The 6,237-nt window shown below is 43.8% G+C and overlaps 1 protein-coding gene and 1 long non-coding RNA gene across 5 annotated transcripts in view; one reads left to right on the top strand and one right to left on the bottom strand.

The window, feature by feature from the left end:
- The window catches only part of LOC130275469 (uncharacterized), a 60,977-nt gene extending 60,353 nt beyond the window's left edge, over positions 1 to 624 (top strand). The window contains exon 4 of the long non-coding RNA XR_008844791.1: positions 1 to 624. This exon is cut by the window's left edge and continues 1,067 nt beyond it. This is a non-coding gene — a long non-coding RNA (uncharacterized LOC130275469).
- Positions 1 to 6,237, bottom strand: part of CAMSAP2 (calmodulin regulated spectrin associated protein family member 2) — a 151,634-nt gene that overhangs the window by 137,871 nt on the left and 7,526 nt on the right. The window lies entirely within an intron of this gene.

Below are 6,237 nucleotides of genomic sequence, written 5' to 3'. Positions count from 1 at the left end.
CATGGAGCAGAAAAAGCTACTACCAAAGTAAAAAAGGAAAAATTGCTTACGTGAAAGAAAATTATCAACGGGCTGAAACCAGTTGATAAATACGTCACACATAGGCAAAACAAAAGTAAGGAAAAAATTACTAAAAAAAAGAATACATAAGCAAACATTGATAAATGTCCCTCTATATGTACAGGACCTTAGTGGTCACATGATGTACGGTTGTGATATACAGAATGTTCAAGGACCTTAGAGGTCATGTGATGTACCCAGAGTTCTCTGGGTTCTTAACTTACAGGTTTGCTGACCAATGAGCTTAGTCCAGCCCCTTATTATATAAAGTGCTGTAGTCTGTAAATTCTCTCTCTTAGTACCGGATTATCAGAGAAGCACAATCATCTCAGCAGAAATCTCAATTCATCTAAGCCCAAAGCCTAAGAACCTTCCGCCACTACTCAAAGCTCCATCTATCAAATCCTGTGTGACTACTATCAGCTCAAATCTTCTAAAATAGTAGCACAGTGGTCTGCAAAAAAACTCATTGCTTTCAAGTTCCAGCAAACCTTTGAGGAACCTGTATCCCGGTTCACTCTTGAAAAGACTGTATTGTTAAAGACTGTTTCATAAATTCCGCAAGTAAAGTTTTCTTCAGTTTATTCCTGAAATCTGTGCTGTGGACATTCCGTTATTTATCCCTGCCGTTTGTGGGACGGTTGGCGGTAGGAACATTACTATTGAGGAAACCGCACCCTGGCGTCACGACATTCAAGGGTTAATACCACCAGACCCTACACTACCACTGCAACACCCCAGTCACCGTTACTCTCCTGGTTCACCACAGTACCTTCCCTGGTCTGATTCTTCCTGACTTTTCTGACCACCTCTGGCCTCCACAGACAAGCAGGAGCTGGCTGAAAAACTGAAACAGTGAGGTGGGAGAACCCTTTAAAAGGAGATATATCATGCCAAAAAAAAGTATCCCGATCCAAAGGATAGGGGATACATTTTAGGGATAGAAAGGATAGGGGATACATTTTAGGGATAGAAAGGATAGGGGATACATTTTAGGGTTGGAAAGGATAGGGCATACATTTTAGGGATAGAAAGGATAGGGGATACATTTTAGGGTTGGAAAGGATAGGGCATACATTTTAGGGCCCCTGCAGGAGATTGCAGGGGATTTCTGCTCAGTGTTTGAAACAAACTGTTCCGAACGCTGGAGCCGGTACCGGGAGCTCGTGACGTCATAGCCCCGCCCCCTCAATGCAAGTCTATGGGAGGGGGCTCCTGTAGACTTGCATTTAGGGTTCGGGATGTTACGTCATGAGGGGGCGGAGCTATAACGTCACAAGCTCCCGGTGACGGCTCCAGTGTTTGGAACAGTTTGTTCCAAACGCTGAGCAGCGGAGTACCACTTTAACTCTTAGCATGTCCATTTCTATTTCATTGCGCAGAATGAGGATAAGATCTCCAGGATCTCATCCCCATACATGGCACTGTAATCCCCTGAAGATTTTACCTGCGCAATTCTTCATCTTATCCGTTTCATGTGAACTTACCCTAAGGTACTACAAATGGCGCTATAGTCAGATGCCCTGGCAATGGGCCTGAAAGAGTTTTACATTTTGATAGGTTTCCCCTCAAAAAAGCCCAATGGAACCCTGACCTCCTGACAGTAATGGACCCCATTATATCAGTGGAATCTGTTGTGAGACGTTGGCGTCCGTTGGGCGACAGATCCGGCACGCCATCATTTATTATTTCCTGTTCTACAACATAACAGAAAACTGGAAAAGAGAATGAAGAATTGATCGATCACCACATCCATCAGCCATACTTATAAGGCATCTTAAGAAAGGAAAAGTCCAGCGAGGTCGGCTTGGATGAATGTTTAGCTTCTTTATCATGGCTCACAAAAACAAGACATCATGTAAACGTGACGAGTCTCGGTTAGACGTGCCAAGGTTGGCACGTCTAACCCAAACGCGTAATGTTTACCTGATGTCGTGTTTGTGAGCCATAATAAAGAAGTTAAACATTCATCCAAGCCGATTTCGCTGGACTTTTCCTTTCTTCATTGTCAAGTTTCCTTGGTGTTGGTCCGTACCGGTCCGTGCGTTGGGTCTAGCAGCGTGAGGTGAGCCGACAACTGTATGCGATTTATAAGGCCTATAGATTGTAAACCAGCAGCCGCTGCCGACTCGTAAATCACGAGACATTGAACATAATTGTTATATATGTTCTTTCCATCTCTAAACTGAATGACTTCACACAGAGAATAATTCTGAAGGACAACGACTGAGGCGGAGAAATGATGAGTCATCAATTCCATTCCACTGAGTCTCCATGTGGTTTTCTTCATAGACCCTACCAGCAAAACCTGAGGAGAAATTATCTTAGTATTCGGACAATGTCATATGGGTTTTAGCAAATTTAAAACGTCAATCTGACTGAAAGCTTGGACAAGGCCTCGAATGTGTCCATCGCCATTCATTTAGAGGGTCTTTAGTTCGTGAAATTGCTCCTGAGCCTCCAAAATTACCTCAAGTAGATACAACCAAGAAGACTCATCGAACTGATCCCCCACTCCAGCCACTTTATGCAGGATATACCAGCTCCTAAACACCCCAGGCACTTAAACCCTTCCGCCATGACATTAAAGGGGTACTCCACTCCCCCAGCGTCCAGAAGATTTTGTTCCAAACACTGGATGAGGGGTTGTGACGTCACAGCCCCACCCCTTGTGATGTCATGCCACGTCCCCTCAATGCAAGTCTATGGGAGGGGCGTGGCAGCCGCCACGCCCCTCCCATAGACTTGCATTGAGGGGTTGTGTCGTGATGTCACGACCATGCAGCCAGCGTTGGGAACAAAAGGTTCTGGACGCTAAGGCAGTGGAGGACTCCTTTAAAACCACCCAACACTTATCATGTAGGTGTCATTTTTGCCAACAAAACAGCTCTGACCCCCGAGGCCAGGAATCCATAGACCTGTGAAGGTGTCCTGTGATCTCTGCTCTAAAAACGTCATCAGCAGATTCTGCAAGTCCTGTAAGTTGTGAGGTGCGGCCTCCATGGATTGGACTTGTTTATCCAACACATCCCATAGATGATCAACCAGAGATCTGGAGAATTTGGATGCCGAGTCACCATCTTGCTCTCTTTATCATGTTTCTCATTCCTGGACAATGTCTGGACTGTGGTGGGGGACATTATTCAACTAGGAGAAGTCAATGTCAATAGGGCATTCCATTGCCATTAAGGTGGTGTGGGGGCTTGGTCTGTACAATGTTTAGGTAGTTGGTACTACCCCATGATGAAGAAAGATAAAGATGATCCAGCAGAGTCTTGCAAATTCGGTTTATTCAATATAAAATCAATACATCGACAACGGTGGGGGATTACTGGACGCGTTTCGGACAGTAATCTCTCCTTTGTCCCAGCTGTGACAAAGGACAGATTACTGTCCGAAACGCGTCCAGTAATCCCCCACCGTTGTCGATGTATTGATTTTATATTGAATAAACCGAATTTGCAAGACTCTGCTGGATCATCTTTATCTTTCTTCATTACGTTGTGCACCTGGTCCAGGCGGATCCGTGCAGAATCTCCAGAGGAGGTGAGCTGACTCACATTTGTGCACTACCCCATGATGCCAGGACCCAAGGATTCCCAAAAGATCATTGCCCATCCCACAGCTTGTCTTTTGCCCATCCTTGTGCCATCTCTCTACCAGGTAAGTGATCCACACGCACCAGGCTGCCCACATGATGTAAACATTCATCCATCAGACCTGACCGCTTTCTTCTATTGCTCCTTGGTCAGGTTCACTTGTTGTTCCCAGTTCACTGCTTGTTCTTACTTGGATCACCTTTGGTAGCTATTAACTACAACATACCGGGAACCCCCCATCACAAGATCGCCCATACTGGAGATGCTCTGACCTACTTGTTTAGACATCAAAATTCGCTCCTCAGTAACTCAGATCCTTAGACTATGTTCACATGTCAGAATTTCCACGCGGAATTCCACATGGAATGTCTGCACGGAATGTGCACACGGCGGAATTTCCGTGCCAAATGTTTCCAGCATGGAAATTCTGTTTTCCGTGTCCACAGAAAGAATTAACCTGTTCACTCTTTCTGCAGACACCGCATGGAATACATAGCCGTCTATGAGATGGCAAATTCCTGTGCGGTCCTAGCGACGGCATGTCATGCCGGCTACCGCGGTTTTTCCATGCGGACATTCCGACGTGTGAACATAGCCTTACACTTTGCCACCTTTTCTGCCTACACTTTGCTGCCTGATATAGTCCACCTCTGATCGGCGCCATTGTCACCAGATCATCCATGTTATTCGCTTCACCTGTCAGTGTTTTTATTGTTATGGATGACGGATGTAAGTGTGGTATGGAGTGTGATGCAGGGCAGATGGAATTACCCTAGGGGCAGATGGCAATAATCCCTTGTATTCGTGACGCCAGGGCGTGGTTTATCCTTAATACCACCCGAAGGTATACCCCTGGATCCTGGGCTAGGCACGGGGAGCAATAAAGACTCCGATGCCAAGTTACGGACAACGGTAGCTTTACTGAGGATAGACAGATGGTACAGTCTATTCAGCCAGTGACTCAGAGACCTTAAGGGCTTGCTGGGACTTGTAGTAGGACTGGATGATTGAATGCAGACCACGCTGACTTGACAGATGACAGGGACTGACTTGACTCATAAAGCTGTGACTTTATCTTACTTGACTTGACGGTGACTTTGGGACCTCCAATACTCTAGACACACACACTAGGCACAACTGCACTGGACCTCAGCAAAGACTGTAACCCTCTCCTTTCTGTTTTCATCCTGCAGTCTAACAGGACAGGAGTGAGCACAGAGGAGTGCTAGTCCTGCCCTCACCTGTAAGTGCGGCAAAACCAGTTTTATGATACAAATAAACTTGCATGTGGCCATGTGGTACACTACTGTCCGGAGGGTGTGAACCAGGCCTAAGGATACAGCTAAATTTCTCTCTCTTATCATATAATAAAAATTGCTCATTCACCATAGTCATGTTCACATTAGTAATGAGCGGCATATGCCATATCCCAATTCACGATATTTAGCAAATATATGGACGAATATTCCCCTATATTTGCATATTTGATATATTCGCTTTGCGTAAATGCGCATATGGATAACTATCTACCTATCTGTTCATCTCATATCTATCTATCCATCCATCTCATATCTATCTATCCATCCATCTCATATCTATCTATCCATCCATCTCATATCCATCCATCTCATATCCATCCATCTCATATCTATCCATCCATCTCATATCCATCCATCTCATATCTATCTATCCATCCATCTCATATCTATCTATCTATATATCTATCCATCCATCTCATATCTATCTATCCATCCATCTCATATCTATCTATCCATCCATCTCATATCCATCCATCTCATATCTATCCATCCATCTCATATCTATCTATCCATCCATCTCATATCCATCTATCCATCCATCTCATATCCATCCATCTCATATCCATCTCATATCTATCTATCCATCTCATATCTATCTATCTATCTATCTATCTCATATCTATCTATCTCATATCCATCCATCTCATATCCATCTCATATCTATCTATCCATCTCATATCTATCCATCTCATATCTATCCATCTCATATCTATCCATCTATCTCTCATATCCATCCATCTCATATCTATCTATCCATCCATCTCATATCTATCTATCCATCCATCTCATATCTATCTATCCATCCATCTCATATCCATCCATCTCACATCCATCTCATATCTATCTATCTCATATCTATCTCTCCATCTCCTATCTCTCCATCTCCTATCCATCCATCCATCCAATATCTATCTATATCCTCCTATTCTTGGTCTATACAGAAGTGATAATGGGTCTATGGCATTTTTCATTTTGAATATTTTCATGTCATATTTGCGAATATCGTCACTATCTACCTATCTAATTTTAGTGACGATATTCGCAAATATGAGGATATTCACGAATATTCGCATATTCTCATCTTCGTGAATATTCGCTCTCCAGTCTAATACAGTAAATAGTATAACTTCTTTAGACCACAAGCTGGAAAGCAGGAAGGGATGAGATCACTGTGATGTGTTCTGTGGATGAAAAAAAAATTACGAATATTTGCGCTCGACACTAGTTCACGTGTGTAGAAGAGGACAAAGTTCTGTTTT

This window comes from Hyla sarda, chromosome 6 (assembly GCF_029499605.1).
Source record: "Hyla sarda isolate aHylSar1 chromosome 6, aHylSar1.hap1, whole genome shotgun sequence".
NCBI classification, from domain to species: Eukaryota; Metazoa; Chordata; class Amphibia; order Anura; family Hylidae; genus Hyla; species Hyla sarda.
Note: the sequence above shows the minus strand (reverse complement) of the source record. Positions and strands in the feature narration are given on the sequence as shown.